The sequence below is a fragment of the Pelodiscus sinensis genome, chromosome 6, assembly GCF_049634645.1.
Source record: "Pelodiscus sinensis isolate JC-2024 chromosome 6, ASM4963464v1, whole genome shotgun sequence".
Lineage (NCBI taxonomy): Eukaryota > Metazoa > Chordata > Testudines > Trionychidae > Pelodiscus > Pelodiscus sinensis.
In genome coordinates, this window is record NC_134716.1 from 73,920,386 (window position 1) to 73,938,506 (window position 18,121).

Here is an 18,121-nt window from a genome sequence, read left to right on the forward strand (position 1 = left end):
CCCCTAATCATTTTAGTAGCCCTTCTCTGAACCTTTTCTAATACCAGTATACCTTTTTCGAGATCAGGAGACCACATCTGTACGCAGTATTCAAGATGTGGGCGTACCATGGATTTATGTAAGGGCAATAAGATATTCTCCATCTTATTCTCCATCCCTTTTTTAATAATTCCTACCATCCTGTTTGCTTTTTTGACTGCCACTGCACACTGCATGGATGTCTTTAGACAACTATCCATGATGACTCCAAGATCTCTTTCCTGATTAGTTGTAGCTAAATTAGCCCCTATCATATTATATGTATAGCTGGGGTTATTTTTTCCAATGTGCATTGCTTTACATTTATTCACATTGAATTTCATTTGCCATTTTGTTGCCCAGTCACTTAGTTTGGTGAATCTTTTAGAAGTTCTTCACAGTCTGCTTTGGTCTTAACTACTTTGAGCACTTTAGTATCATCTGCAAACTTTGCCACCTCACTGTTTACCCCTTTCTTTAGATCATTTATGAATCAGTTGAATAGGACTGGTGCTAGGACTAACCCTTGGGGAACACCACTAGTTACCCCTCTCCATTCTGAAAATGTACCATTTATTCCTACCTTTTGTTTCCTGTCTTTTAACCAGTTCTCAGTCCATGAGAGGATCTTCCCTCTTATCCTATGACAACTTAATTTATGTAAGAGCCTTTGGTGAGGGAGCTTGTCAAAGGCTCTCTGAATAGAGTTACAATATATAGAGCTCATTCTTTTATGCAGTTAACCAATGAAGTTTCAGTAGAATCCCTCGTGAAATGAGGAGTAATGGTAGCCTAGTTCGAACTACCTAGTTCGTGCCCCGTGTAGCCATGCTGCACGGGGTTCGAACCAGCAGGGTTTTAAAAATGGCGGCTCCCCGCTTATGCAAATGAAGCCCGGGAAATTCAAATCCCGGGCTTCATTTGCAAGTGCGGTATGCCTACATTACCCCGCTAGTTCGAACTAGCGGGGTAGTGTAGACATACCCTGAGATTAGTCTCTCCCTCTTGCTGACTACCAGGTACAGAAGCTTGTGGGTTGCATTTCTCACTACAGGGCAGATTTTTGCTCTTCTGAGCTTCAATCTCATTCCTCACGGCTTTAATTTCTTCCTCCTTTAATGCGAGGGTTTTTAACAATGTTATTACTACCTTCTTGGTGTTTCCACTTTCCTTTTCAATTCCCCACTTGATCAAATCCTTCTCTGGTGCTTGTTTGTAGTCTAGATGTTCCTGTGGGCTAGCTCTCTCGTTTCTCCCTGCGATGTCATGGCTTCTATCTCTCCACTCCTGCCTATATTACTTACGTGTTTCTTCCTTCACTTTTTTCCTTTTCTTTTCCAACCTTGATTCGTGAGCACAAGCCCCCCGGATCAAGTGTTGGGGTTTTGGGTTTTATGGAGGCGACACGCACTTTGCCTCCCTTTGGATGTCACAGACACTGACACCCCCCACACTCCTGGGAATCTCGGGAATCTCTCCCTCCCTTTTCTCTGTACACAGCTTTGCTGTTTTCTCCCAGGGGATGAGTTTTCTCCTGAGTGGGTCAGCCTTTCCCGCCTATGATTTTTCCGTATACAGCTTATACTGCACAGTCTTTGTGCCTACAGGCACCCTCCCATTACTGCTGGCTGGGTCGGGGATCTGCACTACTCAAGGATGTATATGTCATGTGCCTGTTGGGGGGTTTCCATCAGGTCTTAAAATGTTACACACAATGAGGGAGTGAACCACCAGTTCGTACTGCCTGCCGCCTTGCGTACCCAGTCAATTCTGAGCAATTATGGCTCAATAACTCCCTGGTGGTTTTATCCAGTCCCTCCGTAACAGCCCCTTACCTCAAACAGTACACTGCCCTCTTGTGCTTGTCCCCTCAGGCCTGCCTTTATGCTTGGTTCACACACATCCAGGTGTCTCGTACCTCAAACGGGAACGGATCCAGGATGTGTCTGAAGGGAATGAGAGACTTCAAACCCAGGCCTAATGAGATGGTAAATAATGTACTTACCTCTCCTTAGATATCAGTCTCCAACTCCCGATCAGCTCACAACTCTGGATCCCACTCTCACACCAAAATGTAGGGAATAATTTCTTGGACACACTGGGTGCAGGTGAAAACAAGCAGAGGATTTATTGGTTCACACAGCTGGAGGAGTACTCATCAGGGGTTAACCCAGTGAGCACTAACTTAACCAAAACATATATTAGATTATATAGGTAGCAGATGGATGGAGGAGAAGTGATTTGATAGGTCTAGCAGCGGAAGTGAGATATGCACATAAGCCAATGGTCTACAACAGTTACACAGTATCTCCGCCTATTGCCAATTAAACATGTTATCACTAATACAGGTAATTATTCCTAACAAGCTAAATAAGCCAACATAAACAAAGACATGTTGATGGTCATTTTGTTGGCCGGAAATATAATGCGTCTCCTGCGGGGGCGGTATTGCCTTGGCGCGATCTTTGGGATTCAAGCTTATTTTCTAGGAACAAAGCAGACAATGAAAAACAATCCCGCGCGGTCGTTTGGTTGTTGGTACTGGCCTTATCAAAGTGAGGCCCTTTTGGAATTTGGTTGCCAGGGGAACCAGAGTCACAGTAACTGTTGAACTGTTTTACTTCCCAAGCTGGCCTAGTACTTTCAGGTTTGAGTTTGTCAGTTCTCAGCAAGATATCATTGACTGCCTCAATTTACCCTACACCCCGCCTAAGCAGTCTGCCTTTGCCCCCAACCCTGGCAGGAAGGCCTCCCCCTTCCTCTCACACATGTTGTGCAGGACACAGAATGCAGCCACCACATGTGGAATGTTGTGCTCCCCAAGGTCCAGGCGGATGAGAAGACATCTAAAACATGCCTTCAGGAAGCTGAAGTCACCCTCGACCACCATGCAGGCCCTGCTCAATCTGTCATGAGGAGTTGAGGTGACCGGTGTAGGGCTTTATGGGCCATGGCTGCAGGCCATAGGTTTCCCCCATGAGGTATATGGCATGTCCATGTCCCTGACCCTGATGTGGCAGTTAGGGAAGAAAGTCCCAGTGTGCAGCTTCTGGCAAATGCTAGAGTTCCTGAACACACGTGTCATGTGCTTTCCCTGACCATCCAATATTTATGTCCATAAACTGACCCCAGTCTGCAGGACCACCAAAAAGGATCCCTTGTGGTTAATGTACATTGAGGCCTGATGGTCTGGGGCATGGATAGGGATGTGCGTCTTGTCAATAGCTCCCCCGCAGTTGGGGAAGCCAAGGGTGCCAAACCCCTCGATGATGGCATCCACATCCGCAAGGCGGATGACTTTTCACAGAAGGATGCTGGTTATTGCCCTGACCACCTGCAAAAGGAGACAAACAAACCGAGAATCACACAGGTATCAGGGCACCTGAGAGTTCCCCCTCATACTCACTCTTCCCTCCCACTCACCAGGAGCAACCCCCTGCAATCACAGCCACCCCAGGCAGGACTTTGTATGGGTGGGACAGAACAAACCCTCCCAGGGTAGGGACTTGCACCACCTCTACCCCTACCCTCTCTTTCCCTAGGGAAGCCCATTCCCTCCTTCCACCCCCCTCCTGGGACAGTAGCCCATACCTGCATGCCATAGAATGCCACAGAATGCCATACCTGCATGATCAGGGCCCCAACAGTCAATCTCTCCACGCTGAACTGGTTCCCCAGAGATCAGTAGCTGTCCAGCATGGAGAGTTTCCAGAGGGCGATGTTGACACACTTCTGGAGGGGAATGGCGGGCCTCATGTGTATGTCCCGTTGCCTCAGGGCAGGGCCAAGTCATTCACACAGCTCAAGGAAGGTGCCCTTCTTCATTCTGAAGTTCTGGAACCATTCTTGGTCTCCCCAGTGCTCTAGAACGATGTGGTCCCACCAATCTGCACTGGTGTTCGGACACTAGATGCGGCGAGGCATGGCACCTAGAACACAGCAGGCGGCATCCAGGTCCTGTACCCACTCCCCCACATACCCAAGGAGAGTCTCCAAAAAGACCTGGGGGCTGGGTTCTTGCAGAGCCTGGGAGGCAGCCTGCAGAAAGTGCTGCATGACTTGTAGCAAAAGAGCTGAAGACTGCCCGGAGGCAGCTCCTGCTCCATAGTAGAGAATGCTGTAGTGTCTTGAGTCACAGCAATCAGAGCAAGAAGAGAAAACACTTTGCTGTGCCTCAGAAAATTAGGTAAGCAAGCAGGGAAACCTGAGAAACAGATGTCCAGGGGGGTCCCTTTAAGCACAAGCCTCAGATGGCCTCAGGCAGTAGCCACCAAAGTAACTACTGACCTGATGAACTGGTTCTGGGTGGCCTTATATATGATTCAGCATCCAATCAGTATGGACTGAATCTATTTCAAAATAACTAAGCGCTATTTTGAAACGCATTTTGCGTGTAGACATGCTATTTCAAAATAAACTATTCCAGAATATCTCTTCCGGAATAGCTTATTCCAAAATAAAGCTTCTGTGTAGACATAGCTTAGAGGATTGGCATTAACATGATTATTGGGTACATTCTGAATTATATTGATGCAGGTAAGAGGTTGATCTCTTAGGAGAAGGCCCATAGATGTAATCAAATTGGTTTCAAGTAACCATTTATCATAGAATCTGGGTGATGAGCCAAGATCCAGAATGCCTAAGGAGACTGCATTTTTGACTCCTTGTTAACCAGTGTGGTAAGACAGAAGTTGATTTTTGTTACTGGCTTCATTTAATCTAATAATAGAATAACCACCAGTTGGGAGTGAGTCTGTCTGATTTCTTGGCAGTCTGTCCTGAATCTGGTATTCTTAGCTGTGACCTTCTGTGTCAAAGTGACAACACTCTTTTTTCCATTTCATCATTTCTAAAAATGGGGATAATGACAATTCTCTCTCACATGGGACTTAACATAGTAAATTCATTAATATTTGTAACACAGTTTAAAATAGTGATAGTCATGTGTAAAGTAATATAGAAGTGCAAAGTTCATATACTAGTATAGTGTTTTCACTGGTCAGGTGACAACTTAGTATTGAGTCAGGGTAGGAAGTTCAAACTGGTTCATTTAAAAAAAGACAGCCCAGATCTTAGAAATATAGTAATTTACCCACTTACCTTTTTGTTGTTTTCCACCATTATGCCACTAAGGGTATGTCTAGACTGCATCCCTCTGTCAGCAGAGGGATGCAGATTAGGCAGGTCGACATTGCAAATGAGGCAGGGATTTAAATATCCCGCACCTAATTTGCATAAAAATGGCCACCGCGTTTTGCCAACTCAGCACTTTGTCGGAAAAAGCAGCAGTCTAGAGGGGGATCGGTCAAGAAAGAAAGCCTTTTTCCACAGATCCCTTTTGCCTCCTGCAAGGAGGTTAAAAGAATCTGTTGAAAAACGCTTTATTTCTCTACAGATCCCCCTCTAGACTGACGCTTTTTGCCGACAAAGTGCTGAGTCGACAAAACACAGTGGCCATTTTTATGCAAATTAGGCGTGTCATATTTAAATCCCTGCCTCATTTGCAATGTCGACCTGCCTAATCTGCATCCCTCTGCTGACAGAGGAATGCAGTCTAGACATACCCTTAGAGATTACATCATAGACTTGAAAAGACTTTATGAGTCTTTTTTCTTTTCGTATCTGAAAGGTGGCATGGTTGGCCATTTGAGAAACATAACAGAACTAACACCTTTAAACAATAAGGCCAAGACAACTTGAAATATGTAGAGTGTGATGAAACATAGCAAAATAAGTAGTGATATATTGGGCCACACAATGGGATCAAAGTTGAGGGAACTCATAAATCTGGGAGAAGTAACAGGGAATGAGAATTGATGCAGGACTCTTGGGCTTGTGAAAGTTATAGGAACTGAGAATGGAGACATTCAGAGGCTAAGCAGTAGAGCTGTGAAAGGAAGTATAGGAGTACAAGACCCCACCAACTACAGACAGACATTAAATGTTGGTGTTTATCACAGCTTAACTTTTTAATACTCTTCCATCTCTAACTGTCAGAGGGGAGAAGAGGTCAATGAAAAGGAACAAAGAATTTCTAAGAATTAGTTGACCAACAAAGAGATATACTAATGTAGTTAAAATAAGTAGGTGATTAAGTGAAGTGGAAAATAACTCTAGCTAAGTAACATTAATGCTCACAGCAAATTGAATTTTAAATTAATAAACATTAAGATATTAATTTACTTCTGATTGTGCAACAGTAAGGGATATTGATGTATATTAAATGCCATGCCATGGTGAAACAGAGCAATCAACTACTAAGAAAAAGAATAGACAAAGTTGGGGCCACTGAGCAATTACCCTAGATGGAAATTCCCTAAATACCATATATCAAAACCTTGTTTTTTTCCCTTTCTATTGCCCACTGCATTAGAGAAAGAGATAAGGTGCTCTTTCAGCCTGGGGGAATATTTTCTTTATATTTCAGGAGAAAGCACTGGAGAAGCAAATACCGCCTACTATCTACTGAAATAGGCTAGCTTGCAATCGAGAGACTTCTGGGATTGAAGCCCATTTTCAGGCTCACCTAGTGGCAGCTATACCATGCTGCAAGTCCCCTAATGAGATGTAAGGAAACTCTAAGTACACTCCTACATTAGTTCTATTTCTCTATTTTCCTTGCCTTCTGGAATGTTGCTGTTTCATGGGGACTTAGCATCACCATCCCCCTTTCTCCAGCTGTCCAGAATGGACTACTTTTACATACACACAAAAAGTAATAAAGAAAAAATGAGGCAGGGGCAATTCATTGAAATCTAAAGAGGATCTTAAGCCAGCCAATTTCTGTATAGCTCTTAAGAAGGAACTGGTTCTTGGGCCCAAATCCTTAAAGGTATTTAAGTATCCAATTCTCTTTTAAAATTAGATCTAAACCCTAGGACTAGATACCTCAGTCTCAGATTTAGGAACTACTGTGATTCCCACTTGTCTGGCACCTATCCCTGTAAATGTCTAAATTCACTTGGTGCCCAAATTTTCATTGTAAAAAGTTCTCTGGGCACCTACACTTCTGTCTCTGAGCATTCACTCTTTCATCTCATGCTAGGCATCTTGATACCTATCACGTGCCTAAGATCCATTATTATGGGACTGGTGCTAAAATTGTTCTCCCTGATAAGCCAGTGATTAGGTCTCTCACATGGCTATTAAAAGACCATGGTATTTCCCCCTTGTGTATCCTTAGAAGTCATTTCAACAGAGGTCTCCCATTTCTCAGGAGACTAGGGGATATTCTGATGGGGACTTTCAATCTCAATTTCACTCTTTTGAAGCTGTTCATTAAATAACTAAATATTAATAGGGTAATTGGAGGAGCAAGAAGGGTAGGAGGGTAAGAGACCCTTCTCACAATTCTTTTCCTCATCAGACTGACGGGAGAAACTGAACTCAGGTTTCCCCCACAAATGTGATTGCTCTAATTGCTGAGCTAAAGGTTATGATGAAGTTCTCTCTTCCACCTCTAAACAAAATGCCTATCTCTAAACCAGGGGTAGAGAACCTTTTGTGGATTGGGGGCTACAGGCCCACAGAAAAATCAGACAGGGGCATCACAGAAGTAAGAAACTAAAAACTACATGGCCCCCAACTGAGAAAGAGAAAGACACCCCTGAAATTCTTCCTGCACACCAGACTCTGGGAGGCCCAGCCTAGTAGATTTTGTGTGCTCAAGCCTCTTGGTAGGGCAGCAGGGGGGCTGGAGCACCAGTTGGACTCCCCAGTGCTGGTGGGAGCCCTCAACCTTGGGGGATGGATCTAGGCAAGCCAGGGACCACATCTAGCCACCAATCCTGAGTTTTCCCTCCCTGCTCTAAACTCATTCTTGCAAAAAATGGCTTAGGCATCAAAGTCATCAGAATCCGAAGAGGGTCTCCTGGTTTTGTATCTCACACAGAGATAGACACCCACCTGCAATCCAGACATAAGTGCTTAACTCCATGAAAGCAGTGAACTTTAGGACAACTCTTCTTGTCAGCATCTGCCATTGAGTAGCTTAGACTTAGGTATCTAAGACTGGGATCCACTCTCTTTCTCCTCCATAGCAGCCTAGGCACCTAACACAAGCTTTGTAGACTCTCGTTCTAGTCATTTTCTATGTTCCTCTAGGTAGTGCAATGCTCAATGCTGAAACACTGAACTCCCTTTGTGGCCAGGCATTTATAAATCTTTGGGGCTCTGGGCCTTGATAAGGAGGCATGCTGTCCCAGCCCTGTAAGAGGATCTGGGCTGGAAGCCCAAATGGAACCATATTGCCTGTGAAGATCAGAAGTAGAGCTCAGCATGGATACAAAATGGCTACGTCTACACAACTGCTTTTGCGGAAAAACTTGACAGCTGTCTACACTGGCCGCTTGAATTTCTGCACGAACACTGACTTCCTACTGTCTGAAATCAGTGCTTCTTGCGGAAATACTATGCTGCTCCCGTTCAGACAAAAGTCCCTTTTGTGCAAAGCTTTTCCGCAAAAGGGCCAGTGTAGACAGCTCAGATTTGTTTTGAGCAAAAAAGCCCCGATCGCAAAAATGGCAATCAGGGCTTTTTTGCGCAAAAGCGCGTCTAGATTGGCATAGACGCTTTTCCGCAAAAAGTGCTTTTGTGGAAAAGCGTCCGTGCCAATCTAGACACTCTTTTCCGCAAATGCTTTTAACGGAAAACTTTTCCGTTAAAAGCATTTGTGGAAAATCATGCCAGTCTAGAGATTGCCCTTGTGTGTGTGCACTCGCATCTGTATCTTCAAAAATGAGCTGCAGATATCCACACTGACATCTGCAAATGCTGATATCCACAAATCTGCAGGGTTCTAGATACAAAATGTATATCCTTTAGCTACATCCATATCCACATCCGTGAATGCAGATACCTCTGGATATAAATCAGGTATCCACAGATTTGCAGGGATCTAATCAGAGAGTGTAAGGGACCACCTGTATGGATTCATTTGCAGGACCAGGACCTAATTATTAGATGATTTCATCCTCTTAAAATTTTTAAATAAAAATTCAACGTTTTAAATTTAGAACATCCAGGGAGGCCTCCATCCTTCCTCGTTACACTGAAATAAGGTGAGTCTGCACACCCAAGGGAACCACATTTCAGCCACTGTGTGATGTGGTAAAATTAAACATATGTGCATATTTATGAAACAATCACTGCCACTTTCCTTTCCCTAATATTTACACACTGTTTTCAATCTTCATACTTATGTAATTTGACTCTTTTATCAAAGCTCAGCTAATTTTTATACTTCCCAAAGCACTTAAGGATTCCTTAATTATCATCTATTTGTTCTGCATTAGCTAATTTAACTGAGACAAGGACACAGAATCCAGTTGGTACTTGGGCACCACAGTAGAAGGCATGGGTAAAAACACTTACCGAGGCTATGTCTACACTGCAATCTTCTTCCGGAAAAAGATACGCAAATTGCAAGCTGCAATTTGCGTACCTTTTTCCAATTCTTTTTTCGGAAGAGGCTTTTCTGACATTTGGCCTGTCTACACGGGGCCAAATGTGGGAAAAACCTCCTCTTTAGGAAGAGCCTTTATTCCTCATAAAATGAGGAATACAGGGCTTCCGAAGGAACACACCCACTTTTTCAGAAACTGTTCCAAAAAAGCAGATGCGTTCCCTGGACGCGGCAGTTTTTCTGGGATATCCCAGAAAAACTGTAATGTAGACATAGCCTGAGAGATGCCCTACTTCAGAGAGGTTACAGTTTAAACAGAAAGAACAGAAGCCCAAAGAAACGAAGTAAATTATCTAAAAATCACACATCATAATTGGAAGTTATGAACTATAATTGGGAGTGGAACCCAGTTTTCTTGGCTCCTAGACCAGTGCACTTCACACTAGACCATGATGTTGCTCAGGCAATGAACATTTCTTTCCCCGTGAACTTTCATGTGTAACTTGTCACCAGTTCATTTTGTTTAATTTCCTTTTTTAACATCTCAAAATATAACTTGACATATTTTTGAGGGCTCAAACTTTTTCCACAGATATTTTTGTTAAATTAACTTCTAATTCAAAATGTCATGCTTTTGCACTTCGTGCATTCAAAATGTCATACACAAGTACCATGGCAGCAGACTATGGAAATCTTGGCGTGTGGAGAGAAGACAGGAAGGAATACAGTAACAGATGCTCGCACATATTTAAAGCCTATTGTATATACAGAAAGGCATGAAGCAGGCCAGGCTGGGACAGATATGGCCAAGGATCTTTAATAGAACCCCACAAGGCCAATTTTTAAAGTCATTTGGAGGGGGTAGAATTTTATCCTAAGCTTGACAAATACACTGGGGTTTCTAGGGAGACCACAACAGTGTTTTCATAACAGCCTGTCTGACTTATCCTTGAGGTAAAAATTTTCTTCTTTCCAACTGGTGACCAGTTTTGGTGGATAATGAGGGATTTGTGTTAATCCTTACTGCCAAGTCAGAATCAAGCATGGATTCACTGTGGAGAGTTAGAACTTGATCTTACTGCCACTGAAGTCAATAGTAGTTTTCACAGTCACTTACACCAAGTCCAAGATCACTTCTTGTACCCCATTCCAGCTGCCCTCTACAACTCTGTGACCCAAATTAGACATAAATGCAGAAAATTTCCCTCCTCAGATTGTGTGGCAGTCTCACGTCATTCTCCCTTGGAACTTTGAAAGATCAAGCACTCTAGAACTGCTGGATTATCCCCTTGGAAACTATTGGTCCTGAAGGTGATCTGTGTCATGCCAAGGGCTGGTCCAGTGCAGAAGTGGCCCTGGAAACAGAAGAAGAGGTTTAAACTCACTTTTGGAACTCTCTCTGCTGAGCTGTGCTGAGTTTGTTTGTGACATCCTCCTTGTTTCCAGCTCCTAAACAGCAATAAAAAATAAAACCTGCAGGATATTTTTTCTAATATTTCTTTTTCATTTATACAATTACATAGTAGCCACAGGGTAGCTATAAAGGACTTGATCTAGGGGATAATCTCTCTAGTAGGAAGTGGCCTATACTATTAAAAAGCTTGAGAATCCCTCATCTAAATGGTTTAATAACCCAAATAAAGACATTTATTTTTAATATGATTTAACCTAATTGAGCACCATTAAGCATTAACTTTTTCCAAATGAATATTTCGTACCAGGAATGTTTGGCATCTAAAACCTAAGGTGGCCTCCTCACCCTGGTTGAGCTTTGCCTAGCATGACTGTAAGACAGTACTTCTGCCTTAAATGCAACCTCTGTGGTATCTAAGAACAATAATGCATAGAGACAACAAGTGATGACATTCCTCTCCTTGGGGCACTGCTTTCAACCCCACGCTTGAAACAATATTTCACAAAATGTAGAGGAAATAAAAAGAGAAAGGAAAAGGGACAGCAGCAATTGACCTATATAAAAATTGGCCCTAAATGTTGTCTGGAAAGCAGAAAAAGCTCACAAAAGAGATCATGCAAAAGAGAAGACACAGAAAAGCATTCTGTTCTAATGACCATATATTTTCTTAACATCAAAATTTAGTAATTAACCAAACCATTAATCTAAACAATATAAGCATAATGATACAATAGTGGCTATCAAGGGGAGTGCTTATTGCCATAAGTGTGGTATTAGCATCTGTGCTGTTGAGGACTGAGTTTAGTAGACAGTACGGCCTTGTTGCTGTACACAGCTAGTGATAGCCAGACACAGGACCATGAACACTTGCAAGCACTGAGTGATTACTGATCACAGTGAATCGACCAATTGGCTTCTTCTATTTGTGACTTGAGCATGACTGTTCCTGGCAGTAAGCAAAGATTGGTAATAAGAGTTTGCAGCAGGAGGCTCTAAAGCTCAGAGTAGAAGAGGGTTCAAAAACTAAATTTGAATCTTTCAACATTGAAGGGTGTTCTGGGATGTGAGTTGTTAGATTAAAAAAAAATATACATTTTATCATATTATTATATTATACCACAATTTTGATGACATAAATGAAAATGGGAATTATGACACGTAAGGCTAATAGCCATAATCACTCAAGACACCCTAAACTAGGCTCAGGCCAGCCCTCTTAAACTGCCTGCTGAATATCAATGTTTCTAACTCCACCCTCACATTGGGTTAAGCGTTACTCACAAAATTAAAAATAACAAAACACAGTTGAGGGCTCTTCTGAAAGTAAAAACACTTTCAAGCTCTACATAAATACATGGTTAGTTACCTCCACTAGTTTTAGCTTAGATTGATTTAAAAAACTCTAATATATATTAGTATATAATTGGAAAATGTAGCTTTATACTCAAAAATTAGAGACAAGACTCAGCTGAAAAACTGGAGAAAGATTTCAGAGTCTGGGGGTTTTGTACCCAAGGTTATAGTGTGATCAATTACAGAGAAAGGGAAGAGACTGGGTTCAGTTATAATGAATAATAAATTGATTTTCTAGTAAGGCCAGTGGGCATAGCCAAATCCTGTAGATCTCAAGCAGAGAATCCCAGCCTGTTGTCTTGTGTCATCACACACAATCTCCTCTCAAGTCCATCCTGGAAAACAGAATCATGGAAGGGACTTCCAACTAAATGAATCATGGGGCTAAACTATAAAATTTGGATTTAGATTCAGGTACAGATTCTCATTCACCTCTTCGCCCACTAAAGCTCAGCAATGGGCTACATCTGGAGTTAGAGTCTGGCCCCTGTCACTAAAACCAAAGTTTTGTGAGGCAGAGTCTGGTTTTCACTCCACGTTTGTTCAATTTAAAAAAAATAGTTTAAGGGCTTTTTTAATACCTAGCCATTTTCTGCACTTGTACCCAATTAAAAAAAGTACAGGAAGGCAATAGAGTATTGAGAGATGAGCCTCTGAAATTCCATACAAAACACTGCAGGACCACGAACAGCAGAATAGATAATTAGACAGGGGAGAGGGAGAACAAAAAAACATAACATACCTTTGATGATATGTTTCTGAAGTTTATGGCAAAACCTGCTCCTTGAGGTTTATTAGACTCTAATCATTTTTCTTGAAAGATTAGTAGCAATTATCATTATGGTTCAAGCATTTAACTGTGACTGCTGCAATAAATCTTATTAAAATAACTGAAACATACTTTTTTTTGCATGTGGCAACCTGTCTCTGAATCACAACCATCTGTACATAGTTATTGCCTGGTGCACACAGATGGCAGTAAAACAACTATAAAGCTATACCATTCTTTAATCATAAGTTCTAACGGTACTAAACAAAGTGAAATTTGAGTCAGACCATTAGCATTTGAAAGACTATATGATCACTATAATTAACAAATACATTTCAGTATGCTGTTATAAAATGTTTTATTGATTTCTGATTGAAAAAATAATGACACTTGCACTAGGCAACCCCTTGTTTTGATCCTTGACAGCTCAATTTAAAACAAAACCCCATATTTTAACAATAAAATAACAGTCTTCAATTTTTTATACTGCAAAATTCCTTTATGGATTTAAAATGACAGTGGAAGGTAGCAGAATAATTTATTCCTTCTTGCTCAAGGCACAGAATTATGAATGCTCCAGGTCAGTAACTGCAGGGCTACACTAAACCCCTGTCACTCCAAATCAGTTACAAAGTGAGCATCTGTATTCTGCTTAGCCTTCAAGGAGGAAAAAATGTCCACATTACTTACAAATGCTGGGGCTCCTAACATGAAGAGCTCTAAATGAAGCCCACATGCAGGTCACTTTATGTCTTTCTTCCAGGTGATACTAGATATTGATCTAGTAGCTCCAGAACATCCAGTATTTTATTTCATTCTGAGGTTGGAAGAAAAACAAGGGTTTATACCCATTACTGTCAGATTATTCAGCTTCTAAATTTCATATTCAGATGATAAAGGTTTTGAGAGGTCAAAATTAAATCACCACCACTCATGACTATTTCTTGCAAATAGAGGTGATGGAAGTCATCCAAAGAACAAGTGCTACAGTTAATACAGTACTAATATTTTCAAACCAAATTAGTCAGGACTTTTTTTGTGGAAGTGCATTTATCAACAGCTACTTTAAAGCACAGTCTGGTGAAGTTTTGAGCACTGTCAACTAATGGGAATTGAGGACACACAGCTTCTCTCATGGCCAAGACCTTAATTTACTTCTGAACAAAGCCTAAAGCTTAAAGTAGTTTCATGATCCACAATCATTTACATGTTAACTATTCCAAACACAAATATCTTCAATCTTTAACTAGGTTAGATCCAATCAGGCAGGCCAAATCCCACTGATTTCAGTGAGGACCATTGGTGTTCTGCACCTCACAGGATCAAGCCCATTTATATACCGTATGGCATGTGACTATCACAGCAGCATATGAATAATGAACAAATAAGAATTTAAAATAAAATAATAAGCTCAATAATAAGCTCTTTAATATTTAAACTGATTTTAATACAAAAGATAAAATTATCAAATTAGAGTCAGAACCATTTCACACAGCCCACAAAGTCTTATTATAAAATTATTCACCAAGATATACATATTAGCTGTTATAAGCAACTTTCTCTTGCTTTATATTAAAAGCTGCATCTCACCCTTTCCTCAGTTCTGAATACCAAAAAATATGAGACAGATGTTGTTAATGTAATGTATCTTCCAAAACATAACAGTGCTTCTTTGATGGGCTTAGGGTAAGCAGTTGCCCTCCCTGGGGCACATTTGAACTGTTTGAGATTTTTCACTGCCAACTACACAGCTTGCTACCTGTCAGGAACTGGAATTGGCAGAGAACAGCTGGTAGAAGTCAATGGATGTGCCAGTTCTGGTTCACCCAGCAGTGGTACTGTGGAACAGTGCAACAGCACAGATAAGAGTTAGGCAATAGAGATGCACGCTGTACTGGCACATAACGGCACTGACTTTTAAGGCAGGAGATTTTAAAGGTCCAAATTAGGCCAAGTTATTACAACATTTTAGAAATTTGACATGTATGCAACAAATAAGTGAAGCCTTCCAAAAATGAGAAAAAATGGTTTAACTCTTGGTTTCCACTGACAATACTGTTGAGTTGCTGCAGACAGGTTACTAAGTATTGGTTGTAAGAGTTTCAGAAATAAAAACAAAATCTATTACTTATTAAATGACCTAACATAAATGGCCTCATGTTAAAGTTGATGCAGTTCTACTATCTTCCACAGATCGTTTCATCTTCACAACTTCAAGAATGAACTAAAATACCTCTGCAAAATCTACTGATAGAGTGCATCAGAGGAAGTACTGCATATACTATTGTTACCATCTCCAGCTCTCTATTTCTTTTCCTCCAAATTGCGTGAGCCATAGTAAGTCAGTTCTGAAAAGGGGAGGGCCAGGTAACTGTGGGCACAGAATGGAAATCACCTGTAAAATCTCCAGTTATGAGTAATTCTTTTTCCTCTCAAAAATGTAAATATCCCACATGAAGCCTATGGATTGAAAAGCTTAGAAAATGTCACTTTATTACAAGATACAAAATGAGACAAAATATCTGCACATGAAAGAAAAAGCTTCTTTAAAAGAAAAAAAAAGAGGATGTTGGAGCAAGTGCTTGTTTTTAGGGCAAACAGAACCATACAAAAAGTTTGAAAGCTAAAAGTTCTATTATAGAAGCTGTAGGTATATACAAAGCCAGCTCCCAGACATTTACAAGAGCCAGAAAGGGAGAACCAAGCACTCAAAGAGCTCCTATGAGGTAGCCAAGTTGAGTTTCAAATATCACCACTAGATCTTGTTAAGGTTTATACGTGTACAAAGAACTCTAAATGGCTATCTTGCAATACTAAAGAGAGAGCTGACCTGATACTAGCTACATCATATCTGCCACAGCTTTGGTTGAATGAGTGTTATTTCAGATACTCAACAGGTAGTCCTACAAAGGAATAGCAATATGAAAAATGTATGAGATAAATATTTGACAGAGTTTTCATGTGTACAAACTTCTACGAATACTAAAAACCAAAAAAGAAAATCTTCCAAATAAAGAACTTTGTATTCACCATGGAAGCATTAGTTATAATGAAAAAGTAGCAACAACTTACATTGATATTTTGTGGAAACTCCAGACCTCAAAACTTGATCTACTACAACTTGAGCTAATGAGTAAAAGCTCTACAGGTGGGATGATTACTAGATTTCTTTGGAGTGAAAGCATGGTACTGGATGTCCTCTGGAGCTGATCTTCAGAGGACATAAATCTGTTACAGCTGCAGCTACAGCTCTAAAAGTATTTTGTATAAAAGTATTTTGTAAGAAAGACCCATACCAGAGCCCTCACTGACTTAGGACCAATTTTCTTTTTTGGTGTGATTCTTCTGTGCTTAAAAGAGCAGAAGCAATCAAACTACAGACCCCACTGTTAAAGAAGGGGCTGTTATAAGATTATATGTCTTTGTAACTCACTTTCTCCTTGTCTGAGATAAAAATAGCTTGAATTGTTGATTTTGAGGGCATACTACAAATGTCATCTTTCAACCAGAGAAAACTTTGAGAATTGAAGTCCAGCAAGTGGGGCATTTTCTAAAGATTTGACTAACAATTTTTATTACACTATGATCAGGCTGCTAATTTGTTTTATTCTGGAATCTGTGCCTTTTTCACAGATTCCAGGGCTAGAAGGTATCATTGCAATTACCTAATCTGAACTCCCCTATATAATACAGGCCATAGACCTTTCCAAAACTAAGTCATGGAACATGTGTCTTAGAAAAGCATTCAATCTTGATTTAAAATGGACAGGGATGAAGAACTGACCATGATACTTGGGAAACTGATCCAATGGTTAGTTACTCTCATCCTTAATTTATACCTTATTTCCTGTTGGAATTTGTCTAACTTCAGCTTCCAGACACTAGATCATGATAGACTGAAGAGTCCATTAGATCAGAGACACGGAATCTCCTGGCTCCGGGGGGGTCGCTCGGACAGGCAGCCCAGTCTCATTCCCCTCGCTGTGAGGCAGCGACCACAGAGCCCTGCTGGGTGCTGGCTGCAAAGCATAGCACTGCCTTTCTCCAGCCCTCTGGCCCACCCAGACCCCTTGGGACCTTCCTCACATGCTTGTGTCCCCCCCCTCCCCGCCCCCCAGGCGGTTTCCAGCAACAGACATGACTATAGAAACCCTCTGCCTGGAGAGGAAAATGGGGGAGCCCAGAACATTTCCTGTCATGTCCCATGAGCCAGTCAGCACCAAGACTCCCGCAGAGGGGATATGGGGTTGGCAGCATAGTGAGGGGTAAATCGGAGACTCGTGCAGGATCCGGACTTCTGGGGCCCGATCACAGATTCCAGCCTTGCAAACTGGAAGGCAGAAGGTGGGGGAGGGGAAATGGGTGGGTGAGGAAGGGGCTTGTGCTGATGGGGAGGGTGGTGAGGCGGTGGGCATCAGGGAAAAAGAGGACAAAGGGGTCAGGGGCAGTGAGGGAAGGGGGGCACCAGGAGAATGCAGGGGTAAAGGAAGGTGCAGGTGTCAGGGAATTCTGGGGGTGAAGCAGGAGGGCAGACACCTGCAGGGGAGGGACCAGCACCAGAGGAGAGAGGCAGGGCAGGTGTGTAGAGGGAGGTGTTAGAAGAGGGGATGAGGAGGGGTAGCTCACATGATCAGAGTGGGCACCAGGGGGTGAGAAGGGCTGGTGGAGGGTGGGAGATCTCAGGAGGGCTGAGGGCAGTGAGAAGGGCAAGAGTCCGAGTCAGGACAGCAGAGGAGGGTGAGAGGTTGGGGGGCAGCAGGCACCAGGGAAGCTGATGGAGCAAGGGGAGGAGACACTGCAACAAAGGGAAAAGGTAGAGGTTTATAAGATATTTATTAATAACTTGGGTGCCACAGTAGCACTTCCAAACAAGCCACATGAACTCAGTACTGGTGCATAACAGAAAATTCATTCTGCTCATGGGAGGAAACTCTTAGAGGGAACACTTCCCCCAACCTCTCTGCCCCCCGCCCTTGAGTTAATGTGACACACATTGGGTTAATGCAATTGCAGGATAGTTGCATGAGGAGGGTTTGGTGGGGGCCAAACTAATCCCTATTGGTAGGAGGATGGTGGGAAAAGTCCTTAGAGAGGGGTCACATGACACCTTTTACTTCTGGTCATGTCTCCATCTCACCCCGAGAGCATTACCTCCAGCGGCATG

At 42.1% G+C, this 18,121-nt stretch overlaps 1 long non-coding RNA gene across 1 annotated transcript in view; it reads right to left on the reverse strand.

Annotated features, from left to right (window-relative positions):
• Window positions 1–5,569: 5,569 nt before the first annotated feature.
• The window catches only part of LOC142829906 (uncharacterized), a 99,591-nt gene continuing 87,039 nt past the window's right edge, over window positions 5,570–18,121 (reverse strand). Inside the window, exon 3 of the long non-coding RNA XR_012904814.1 lies at window positions 5,570–10,776. This is a non-coding gene — a long non-coding RNA (uncharacterized LOC142829906). The remainder of the gene's footprint in view (window positions 10,777–18,121) is intronic.